This window comes from Lactuca virosa, chromosome 8 (assembly GCF_052849685.1).
Source record: "Lactuca virosa cultivar CGN04683 chromosome 8, Lactuca_virosa_CGN04683_v6, whole genome shotgun sequence".
NCBI classification, from domain to species: Eukaryota; Viridiplantae; Streptophyta; class Magnoliopsida; order Asterales; family Asteraceae; genus Lactuca; species Lactuca virosa.
Genome location: NC_136433.1, coordinates 108,870,737 through 108,883,465, shown reverse-complemented (window position 1 = coordinate 108,883,465; position 12,729 = coordinate 108,870,737).

The following is a 12,729-nucleotide window of genomic DNA, read 5'->3' as shown; positions in this document are numbered from 1 at the left end:
CGAGATATGGCAACTCTTTTTTTTTTTAAGTCATAGTAATAATAACTGTGTCGTCTAACTTCATTCACAAAGAAATGGTGTAAGCGGAAGGGAAGGCGTGAATCCTCGATCCTAGCTAGTTTGATCTGTCGAAATAAGGTTCCCGGTTGGCTTTGTATGAAGAAGCCTCTCTTTCTAGCCCTAAGTGAGCCATAGATTGTGAGTGAGCTCTCGGGGAGTAGAGATCGAGCATAGAATACCAGTGGAAAAATTCTTTCTTTATTTCAATTTTTGAAAGGAAAAAGCGGAAGAGACGCTTCTCGCAAGCAGCAACCATCCATAGCGAGAGAGATCCCTTGTCTTTGTCGCCTACCTATGTCTAGAATAGCACAATAGAGGCCCTAATCTATAGCAAGAGTCTAACCGCCTGCATTGATGGACTGAAGCAGGAATGAGAATAACCTAGTCTCCTTATGATTCTGAAGTGAAGCAATGGAAGAGAGGAAACAAGCATAACTGGGAACCATCTACAGCTTGAACACTCCTTCTTGCCTTGAAATCTCGACCTACGCTTGGAATAGTGGCTTTCTTGTAGTAAATGAATCCGAACATATAGGTAGCAACTATCTCGAAATGGATAAGTAAGCTCCCCCATTTTTGAATGAGTATGGGTGAAAGGCCCGCTTTCACCTACGACTTTATCATCAGAGGTTTAAAGAGCTAGTGATTCTAGGACTAGAGGGAAGTTCAAGTCGACCAATGTGATAGGCGAAGAACTAACTTCTCTGGTGTCCGTCAAAGGATTCGGAGGTAGGGGATGACCTGTAATTAATCTGGCTGTTCGGGTTAAAGGGAAGGGCCTCGCCGAAATCATCGGCTTTCTGCCCAACGCCACGGCCGTGGCCCTCTTATTTAAGAAGATTCCCGGATGTATAAGGCCAGCATAGGCTGAGTCTAATTCACCATCCCGGGATTTAGTTCTGACCATAAAATGCAACTCTCATGCTTGGATGGAAGGAGCATTCAATACTATCGAGGTTGGACGGAGGCGCCTCTTATCGGTCGGGAGTGAGTTGTGAATTCTGGTGATAAGGCTTGTGATGTTCGATCTAAGATATTCGGAATAAACGGATAGAATTGTTGGCTTTCTTAATAGCTTTATCGGCCGGAAAAGCAGCTCCTAATTCCTATCTCAGTAGCTTCATCTTCTTCGGGAGCTGAGAATGCTTCTGCTGCCGAACCGGGAGGGACAAAGAGGCTTACATGCCTTATTTAAAAAATGGAAAACACGTCTTTCTGGGTGGGGGTATTAAATCCTTAACTTCCCTAATTTTAATTTAGTGAGAAAGCGCGTATACTTTAAGGAAGGCGGCGTATTTCACCCCTCATCCGGAGTAGTTTAGTTAGTTGTCAATAGCTTGTGATTCGGAGTTGTCGACCCGTCATTTCCAGTCAAGTAAAGGAGCATCTCCCTCTTCATCGCGGTCGCTCAATATGTTGTATCGATAGAGTGACATTTGCCTTACCCCCCCTCTACCCGAGGGATCAATAAGCAACCGGGTGACGGGCGAACCACATCTGTTCCAATTCCAGAGGCTTTCTCCGATCGAAGTCGGATCAAATGCAAATATTCGATTCCAGAGGAATCGGTTTGGGGGGAACCTCGGGGATTGGGTGTTCGAAGATTTCGATGCCTTCTATTCCGGTCAATGAACCGATATCGTGAGGGAGCAGCTAACCAATCTCATTTATCAGAGAAGTCCATCGGTTTAGAGATTAGTTCATGCTCTTTCATCCCCTCGTTCAAGGAGTCGGAGATGGCTTGGCAGCAAGCGTAGTGGCAGGCAGGCGATAGGATGTTACAGGATAGGCTTACTAAAGCTCGTGTAAACAAGATTTATAGGAGAGAGGGTGAGTTCTCCATCTATCTTAGGAAGGTCTTCTGTCTTTTTTCAATTCTATATATCTCTTTTTGATGTTCGAGATCGCCTCCGTGTGGTTCATCCTAAGTAGCTAATCGAATATGCTTTTGTCTCTTGGAATCGTATCACCCATGGCGAGGGTCTCGTATAATAGAATAAGAGAACGGTTGCTTTTAGGAGTGCTCTTTCTCGATTTCGGAAAGGAAAAGCTTGGTTGCAGGAAACAAAGTCTAACTAGAAATTTCTTAATTAAGAAAAGAAATAAAGAAAAGCCGCGTTGAAAGTCTTGCTTATTTTCTCCTCCATCTAAGTAAGAGAAGGGAAGGTTGAAGCTTATAGGTAGTATAAAAGCGCTAATAAGGGAAATCATGCTACTTAAACTATATGCTTAACACATGCAAGTTTAACTTTTCTAATAAAAAAGAAGCGGGGTAGAGGAATTGGTCAACTCATCAGGCTCATGACCTGAAGAGTGTAGGTTCGAATCCTGCCACCTTTCTTGTGAATCATCCTCTTACCACAGTAAGAGATGATGGAAATAACAAAACATAAATTTTGAAATGAGACGACTCTTTCTTGAACTATATGAATTGTTTCATTATTCGTTATTTCTGGGACTTTTCATTATTATCATAGAGCAAAAGCTCTATAAATGTTGTTATCGATTTAAAAATTTTCTAGTGTTCTATTTAGACTTACATCACGATATCTTTTTCTTCCTCATTCTTATTTTGGTTTTCGTCTCACGGATCTTGGTTCGCGCTTTATGGCATTTCCACTATAATAAGTGTAGGGATTCATGGGTACCTAAGATTGAGAAAACTTTTTCCATTTCTACGTGTATTGTTTGTTTCTATATGTATTTCACAGGGGTCGTGCAAATAGCGCAATGCGCTGACAATCCAGATCTGGAATTGCGCTTAGGCCCACCAGGAACGCCCCTAGAAAGGGGGGAGTCTCTTCCTAATCTAAATGAACTGCCAAAAATAGTGTATGAACAACGGATTCAAATTCCAAACAATAAATTTATCAACGTTGAACTTCAGGACAACGAAATGGCTTCTCTAATAAATCGACTTCCTAAGGCAGAACTTCAAGACGTAATTAGGGCAGACTCCATTCTAAAGCCACTAAAGGAGTTCAACGCAGAGCAACAAGCCCAATTAAGGGATATAGCTATTCGACACTTTGAATTCAAAAATGAAATCATCGCCAAAATGAAATCCCTTTATCCCAACGATGAATGGGAATTGACAAAAGTCATTCGAGAGAAATTCTTTCAAGGACGACAAAAAGATCGGGAGTCTTCCTTGGAAGATCTCCAAAGGATGCTTTCCGCTTTAAACGAACAAGGAAAATCCGCAAGTTGTTCCAAAAGACTCTGATATAATATTTCCTATTGGAATTGGAAAGAATGAGAATTACTATTTTCTATACAAGTCTATTCTACTTTGTACTTGGTCATGCAAGAGATCCCCCCCGAAAACATAAAAAAGTAGATTCGCTACCTCTGAACGGAAGGGCCCCCGTTATGTAGTTTTTTTCGCTGAATAAATGAGAGAGAGTGGGAGGGCGGGTCTCTTCTCATTGGGCCCGCTTGGGTTATGGTTGGGGCACGCCCCACTGAGGTTTTCTTAAGAAATCATATCAGAATGCTATTCTCCGCTCATCCATCGGAGAGAGGAACAGCCCTAGCTGAGCTTTAACTCCTCGATTCAAGAAGAGTTCAAGGGTAGGAGGAGAATAAGAGGTTAGCAACGTACGAACGTTTTCCAAGCGAGCCATGGGAGTCTAGGTTTTGCGAACTAGCCCGGACCGGAAAAGAAGCAAGCCTGTATAAAGGGTTAAGTCCAATCATTCTCCTCAATTTAAATCGGGCATAACCGTGGGGGATAGGACATAACTCCCGTTGTTTAAGGGTAAAAGGTTCATGAATAAGGTAGTTAAGAAAAAAGTGGGGTTGGGAAGGGAAGAGCGAAAGGCTTAGAGCTTTTTTTCAAGCAGCCTACTCTGTGTTTGGGTTAACTATTGATTCAATAATAGCGACAAGAGCTTTTTCTTTCCTTTCAAAGAGGCATTCGATGCCATCATCATTGACTTATGCCTCCTCAACCTATCTGGAGTAGGTCTTTGCCGAGAAGTCATATATTATTTACGGGATAGAAAGTCCGTATAAGAAGATCGCCCGGGAGGGGGTTTTGCCACTAAATGCTAAATCGGATACTGTCTCCGAAGATAAATAACTAGGCTTTTTCGATTCACCAGTCGCGGAAGCTGAATTAAGAAGATAGGTCGCTGAAGGGTCTGTCTCCCGATCGGATGTTGTCCTTCTCAAGCTCAAGATACCCGATTTGGTGTTCGTAGATAGCACCTGACAGAGTTTAGTCAATTATCACGGATGAAAAAGTTAGCGAGCACAGGAAAGAGAGAACAGCTCGTCAAATTACAACCTTCTTCAACTGCTGAGTCAACCCTAAAAGTGGATCTTGCATCAAGCCTATCCCTTTAACCTTTTTCCGGGATCAAGTACTACTTATAGAAATAGAAAGCACCAAAGGTAAGGCGGGTTAAGTTAGGGCATCAGTTGCTTCAACTAAAGAATCAGTCAAAACGAACCCTGAAACTAAATCCGCAACAGAGCGAGTAGCCAGGTGTGAATGTTATGGATCTAGCTCTTCACGAGCAGCAGAGCTAGACAAGCAAGCAACAAGGCTTCAGCCGGGTGTTTATCCTGATGAAATAGAATATATGTATATACAGGCTCGCTACTACTACTCGAACTACCCAAGACAGAACCAGACTTGCGTAGGAAAGAAAACAAAGTAAGTCCTCTCCTTAGCTCTTAGGCTAGCTCGAGGGGAACTGCTGGCAAAGAATCCATGCTGGGAACAATCTCTCTCCGCTTGAATGTTCTCGCTTCCCTTGCCTTAACCCGGCATTAAAAGGCTCGTCACTTAGACTCTTCATCTTAGCTTGTAGCTGTTCGATTGTCCTCTGATTCTGCTCGGATCTTGTCCTGTGATGAAAAGGAACTGAGCTTCTGACAATGCCGATAGGAAATGAGATGATTACTAGTTGGAACTTCTATCCCGATTTGGCCTTTGGTCCGCTTTGTTGGGGTTTTGAGGGGTTTCTCCTTAGCGACCTATCAATATTAGCTTGGTACTTTCGCACGATCGGTACAAGCATCCGGTAGAGTTCTAAAGGAAAACCTATCCGAAAAAGTAAAGTGCAGTTGATTTTGCTTTTTCCTTCTTGTTTGGCAGGAGCAACTCCCCGCATAGAGGTTTGTTATGGGTATCGAGTGTGAAAAGTGTTGGATGGGACCGATAGCATGAGACCATGATCCCCAAGCTTCTGATACGAATGAATAAGAGACTGAAGCATAATTTAATTACCAATTAGACTAGTAGTAGAAGACTGAAGCTACTGAGCTAGCGAGTTAGCGCAACAACTTACTGTCTTGTTTTCTTCGCTGCTTATTTTTTTTTACAAAAGATTAAACGAAAGCGGTTGCTAATGCTTGTAGCTTGCTTCTGTCCTTAGTCAATTTTGGACTGAAGCTGTTCTGACTGCCGTATCTTTTTTGAACCGAATACCTTCCTCTGTCATCTATGGTCTGTCTCTTTTTTAGAGAAGATTTTATACCACGCCTGACTATGAAGAGCTTCGAGTCTATCGGGAGAGGATGTGGTGGTAACCCCCTCTCGTCTAGAGCCGGGCGTCCAGCCGTGTAGGAAGACTCACCCTAGCCACTATAGCGACCCCACCCCCAACTCTAGCTGAGAAGCACCCTCCATCCACTTCCCCTTTTCTGTGTGCCCAAAAGCCCGCCCGGTTTATGAGCCCATTTCCGATTCCCTTACCCAATCTCATGAGAAGCAAGCCCAGCAGGCCCTACCTTAAAATGTCCCCAGACAGCCAGCCCTCACCAGGCTGCTAGCATTGCTAAATGCTCCGCCACGAAGCAAGCTCTCCCGAATACGACAGATGCGGAAGTGGGGAAGCTGGAAGTGGCTAAAGAAGTCGGAGGAAGAAAGTAGTTGGACAACTGTATACACGAGGGTACATTAGTCTTCTGGGAATTGGCAACATTGACAGAAAGGGGAAAGGGTAGGAATACACTTTTTTAGGTGTAGCTATACTAAAGTAGTTGGCCTAACCTTCGGTTCCCATAACCAAGTTTTTCTTTATCATTCCTTATGTACTTTTTCTTACTTCATCCATACTTTTTTACTTTTTCTGAAGTGTGGGGCAAACGGCGCCCTCTACTTCTACTTCTAACTAAAGGCGAAGAGCCGGCATTGCAAGCAAATAGAGAGCCTCCGCCCGTTTGATCGGTTGCGAGCCGGAAAGCGTACCGGCAGTTTGAGTCGCGAAAGGGCCGCTTGCTTCACTTCATTTTTCTAGATATTATTCTATATAATAATATATTCAATTCTATATCTATCTATAAACAAAAAATAGATATAGAATCTTTTTCTTTTTCCAATTGTTAATTCCTGGGGAGAGGAAGAAGCAGATAGAGCAAAGGCCTCCTCTTTCCGTTCGCTCTTCCCGAAGTGAGCGAATTGCATGTAGAGATCCGTAGGGGCTTATAGTTTAATTGGTTGAAACGTACCGCTCATAACGGTGATATTGTAGGTTCGAGCCCTACTAAGCCTACCTTTTCACCTCCGGTGGCTTCTCTTCACCTCAGTCAAAGTACCCACCAGCCTGCAGATCTCAATCTAGCGACGGCATCTATAACCACACTGTTGCCGCTGCCCTTAGGGCACGCCTCCTAAGCTTATCACTAACCTACGCTCTTGCAGCATGCCCCCTTCGGGCAATACGGTGTAATACGCGATGCAGCCGAGCCATCGCTCTTCGATCGCTATATTCTTGCGATAGCGAGATTTAGCAGTAGCGAGGGGAAGGCGTGGTTCATACTCTAAGAGAGAGTAGATGCGAAGGTTCGGATCGAAGATCTTCGCGAGACAGCCCCCGGGCACCATAGCATGTCGGGAATAAGGGGGGACTTACTTCACGTAACCACTCCCTTGGGTGTTGCATAAGGACTTCCCGGATTTTGTCAAAGCGGCCTGGAGAGGGGAACAAGGTTGGAATGAAGCTGTTGATGGATTCAGAGACCGTGTGACTAGATGGAATAAGGAAGTGTTTGGAAATATGAAATAGAAGAAGGAAATTTTGTACCGAAGATTGGATGGCATTAACCGAAAGCTTGCAGCTGGCGCTTACTACCCTGAAATTGACAGACTGAGAAATGATCTCTGGCTTTAATTGGAGGGATTGCTGGCTCAGGAAGAAGTAATGTGGGTTTATAATTCTCGTTGCAATTGGTATAAACATGGAGATCGTAATACCCGGTATTTCCACTCTTTAGCTAGTGCAAGACGGAAGAGAAATAGGATTGAAGCTATAAAGCTTGATAATGGGGAATGGTCATATAATGCCAAGGAAATCATGGAGATGGGTACAAAGTGATTCGAGACTCTTTACACGGATGAAAGCGATCGGGATGTGAACTTCTCTTTTGGATGCACCTATCCCTCTATTGATCAGCACTTGTTAGTTGGCGTTGGGAGGGGAAATCAAGCAAGCTCTTTTCTCAAAGCCCCGATTGAATCCTTTTTTTCAAAGCCAGTGGAACCATGGTGAAATCCGTCTTTCTTGATCCTAGTGTTGTAAGACAGGTAAATGCCACGCAAATTGTTCTTATTCCTAAGGCTCCGACCATCAGAGATTTTCCATCAGTCTTTGCAACGTCATCTATAAGGCAAAATCATTACTAGCAGGTTGAAGAGCATTATGCCCCTCGTTATAGCTCCGAATCAATGCAGCTTTGTTAGGGAGTACAGATAATATTCTTTTTACGCAGGAGATCATTCACTCCATGAAAACATCTAAAGGGAAGAGAGGGTACATGGCCATGAAGATTTATTGAGAAAAAGCTTATGATCGCACCAAATGGAGTTTGATCTTCCATTGCTTGAAGGAGTTGCAGCTCCCTGAACATATACAATCTGTCATTCGTGAATGTATTTCCTCCCCGCGGATGAATCTCTTGTGGAATGGTCTTAGAGCTAATGATTTTGTTCCTTCACGTGGTGTCAGACAAGGGGACCCGTTATCACCATACCTCTTTGTACTGGCTGTTGAGCGGTTGGGTCATCTGATACAAAGTGAGGTTGATCTGGGTAGTTGGCTACCTTTTAGGCTGCATAAAAAAGGTACGGCCATATCCCATCTGTTTTTTGCTGATGACTTCATCTTATTTGCTGAAGCAGACATGGAACAAGCGGGTATTGTGAAAGCTATACTAGATGACTTTTGTGAAGCGTCGGGGGGCCTCCAAATCCTGGATTTTATTCTCACGGAATGTGCACCAAAAGGAGATCAGCGATTTTCTTTAGTTCCAACAAGGGATGCAAGCAAAGCAAGGAAATAAGTCCCTCGCCCGAGAGTCTACTTTGTCTTGCCGATAGCCTAGAAAGAAGAGGCATCACGAATTAAGAGCTTCCGACTAGAGGAAACACTTGTACTAGCAGAAGATACATTCGCTTTGTTCGCTATGATTGGATTTTTGATCTGGTGGTACATGGCGCCAGAACCATTACTACTGGCACCACGCGCGCTTAGCGCACCAGACCTTCCAACGGTTCCTTCAGTAGGGGAATAAAGTTGTCTTATCCCCCTTTTTCATTTTAAAGAAAGCATTGAAGAGGAGGTTTAAAAAAACGACTAGTAAGAGCAGGAAAGAAAACTCAATTGAGAGATGGGATTCATACCCAGGCAAAGGGAAAGCTAAAGCAAAAGGGCCAAGAAAACCCCTGCTGCAAGACCGGATCGGATGCCACAACCGGATTAGAAGCAGTTGAGTAGAAGAGACTAAGAATAAAACTTTGCTAGCTTTCGTTTTTTTGACACTTTTTATTAGAAAGAGTCCAGAGATCGGAAGGAACCTCACATAGGCAACTTCGATAGGCTCAGCAGATACGGTGGGATTGAAAGAAGAAAACGGCAATTCCTATCATCAAGAAACTAGGGCCTCGGCTCCATCAATGAATTAGTTTCCCCTATAATTGCTATTCTTAAAACCCTCAAAGAGCATTCTTCAAGCGGGGTACGCCTCAGGGCGAGACTAATCCTTCTTACTAAAGCATAAAGAGCCGCTCAATCAAATGTGAAGGGATCGGTGTAGAACTCAACCTCGAGCCTCGTGCGTATAAAATAACTAAGCAACTACTTTTAAGAATTAGTTGCGGATGCAGGTGCGTATGAATACTGAAAGAGTAAGGAAGTTATACGGGAAAAGACTCCTTGGTATGAAAGCTGGTAATTAATTTCACTCTGTATCGAGATGGTATACCCAACCGGATCTTCTTTCTCTGGTTTCAAACCCCCAACCGGTAACCAAAAGAAGCAAGCTTCGGTAGTGGTAGTAGCTTCAAAGGAATTGGTAGTAGGTCTTGAATAGGAAAGCTTTCATAATGTATGAACTAAACCCATGTTGAAGAGCTTGAATTCTTCAGTAAAGGAATCATAACTTGTTGACGCAGACCCAGATATAGGCTTTTCTTCGCCCGTGCATATGGCAGTTTCAGTCTCGTCCTGGCAATAGAGGGTGTGCCATAACAGGAAGGGCTATGGGGTTTGGAGTTTAAGCAGGAACTGGCCCAACCAAGCTTTGCACCTTTTGTTGGGGACAAGTAATCCCTTTGCTTTGTAGTTCTAGTTGCGGATTCCCGGATAGCTATAGTTTCACTAGCAAGTTTCGTAAGCCAGAAGATGGCCAGTGGGCAGGAGGAAGGTCGGTCTGTCTGACCTGTTGATGCATCACTCTTTATACTATGATATTATTGTATTAAACCTACTTTCTCGGAATATCTTTTTTCACCCAGCCCAGCGTGTCGACGTCATCGGATGCCAACAAAAAAAAGTGTAACTATCAAGCGCTAAACCGGATCTAGACTATCATGGAAACAAGGAGAGGGCACATTCTTATCTGGCCTGGCTGGGATCGTTCACCATAAAGGTAAGGGTCCTCGGGCAAGGCAGCTCACTCATCAACAACAAGTTCTGGATCGGATGATTCCCCTTTTTATATGGCTTTTTTTTCTGCTTCTTCTTTCTCTTCAAGTTCTATCGATGCCCAACTCATAGGGAAGCATGACAAGGGCTTATTCTCGACTATTTCCAATATCAACAAGGTAAGGCGAGGAGGCTCTTTAACTAGACCCCGGGGCTACGCCCGTTTCTGCTTTAGTAGTTGTCTCTATTTCTCTGGTACGGTTGTTTCTGTAGTTGCAACAATCCCCTCCTTCTTATAGGATCCATTATCCGGGATATTGACTTTCTAGATAAGGGGAACTAGCTCACTAGCCAATAGGAGTCTAGGGCGGAGTCGCTAAACCTTCTTTCTTCTTTTTCCGGTGAGTCGGAGACAAAGCACCTAGATAGGGGCCCGTAACGGCACACTTACTCTATGGCAAGAGAGAGAACATAAAGGGCATCAAGGGGGTCATCGGATCGGATGGCAAAAGCGCATATAGAATTGATTGATCTTTCTTCCTAGCCTAGTTCAATGATTCCATTATATAAGGGAACTTCTTTCCCATGCCCATGCCCGGCTGCTCGTTCAGTCATTCATTCCATTCTGTCTTAATTGCTTTCTAAAGGCGGTAATCACATAGCAAGGTTGCCAGGTCGTCTCTCACTAACAGAATTTCCTGAGGCTGAGTCTCTGCCCATTGAGGAGTCTCTTTTTTATTCTGTTTCGACAGCTTTTTCTGTTTTCGTTTTTGGTGTCCCACCTATAAAGATCGATTTTCTAGTTGATGGATATTGACCACTAGTGGCACACTCGATAGATTCCTCATCTATACCTTTTGATGGGAAAAGAAGGTCTCGAGCTCCAGTTGAATCCGGAAAATAAGGTTAGGGAGTCGCACTAAAGGCGGAGGAAGAAGCCCCTAACGCGGTCAAGTCTTGCGCGGCACTATTGGATACGCCAGTTGAAGATTCCCCATCAATAGCAAGAAGAGAAAGAGCATACTCGTCTGTCTAGAAAGCAACCCTGCCCGCGTCGAAGACAAGTCTGGCATCGGATGTCTATAGTGCTTGAACAAGTCTGTCATCGGTGGGAAAAGAGTGAGCTCAATCTGTCTCTGGTGGCGCTCATGTTGGCAAATCCATATTGTAAAGCCGAGAGGTAAAGAGCTCCAGTGCATTTGAAACTGGTGATGTAGCTGCTGAAGCTTTCTTTGTGGCAGTCGTAGCAGTATAGTAGATAAGAAATCTCCTTCTTAGATATATGAACCGAATGCCGGGGCAGTCTGGACTAGATTGATTAGAAGTCAAGTAATCGGAACTTGAACAAGGAAGGGGACATGGAATGCCTTCTTTATCGCTCTCGCCTCTGAACCCAGCGTCCAAGTCCACACATTCATCGGATGGGGCTCACTCATCAACAACTAGGCCTCCGTCACGTTCTGTTTCTGAATCAGGTTAGGATACGGCTCTAGAAGCTTCTGCTTTCTTGTCTCATGAGAGGCCGTATAAAATGCTTCCGTGAATGGAGCAGCAGAAATAGCTACTAGATCGGGAAGTGCCTTAACTACGAAATTATCTCTTTCTGTCACGTAGGGAAAAGATGCTGAGGCTCCTTATGCTTTCCTTTCAAGTCGAATGTCAGAATCAGGTAAGGTAGCTTATGTCATAGGAACAACAGGTGGGGACCTAGCCCCCGGCGACTTAGGGGATAATACCTAGTATATCTATTATCAGGGATAGTGAACATGATAGAGAGTGAGTGCCAAAAGGCATTTTATGAAACTATTCTTTAGTCGCAAGGTTCTTGAACTCAGGCTTAGGCTTAATTTTATCCCGGAATTCTATCTGTTTAGAGAAAGAAAACCTAGTCTGTTCTTCTCCAGCGGAGAATGCCTTATTTGATTGCTTTTATATCCCTACTAGTTTCCCTCTGCTATATGAATCAATATAGGAGAAGTTGAACAAGCAAGGTAGGGAATGACTGGCACTACCGATCAAGTCTTTCAAGCTAGATTCCCTATTATAGTAAGTTCTTCTCCCGCGGGAATAGCTCTAGCATTGAAAGCTCGAGAGCTAATTCGTTAGAGACGTGGCAGACGCAGAAGTAGTCGGAATTGGTGCTGTGGAAGTCTTTGGGGCAGGCGTATCCGTAGGGGCCACTATATAGTAGGCAAGAAGTAGGCACAGGATAGCTCCTATTGATTGAATCAATCGTACGAGTGCTTGTGTTCAGGTAAGGCCCAAGTCCTTATGCTTAAACTTCAAGTGATGCCCGGGAGTCAAGCAGTTATGGGAAAAGCGGATTCCATATCTTTATTACTAGTTTTGTCTGGCAGTGGAAGTATAGTCATCCGCAACAAGAGAGAGACACAGCGCGGTCGAGTGCCCAACTCTTTCATTCTTCGCGGTTGAGTCATCAGTGATCGTAAGAGAAGTGGCCTAGTTTATCGGATATCGGATTCCGTGCCTTTACCACTTAGCTTTGAAGTTGAATGCCAAATAAATAGGATAAGGCATGGGCCAAGACGTCTTAAGTCATCGGGTGAAGCACCTGCAGATAGGGCACCTCTTTCTCCTTTTCTTTGCCGGGAAGTAAGTAAAGATAGATTCCCTTAACTATGGTTCACCTTAAGCTTTCAAGCTCAACCTAGTTGTTCGGATATAAGACTTTCAGTCAAGAAGCAATCCCTCTACCTCTTCTACTATGTGAACGAAGACTGTGTCAAGTGAAGTTTCAACTAGGAATTCGTTAGCTCACCTCAGCCAAATCATC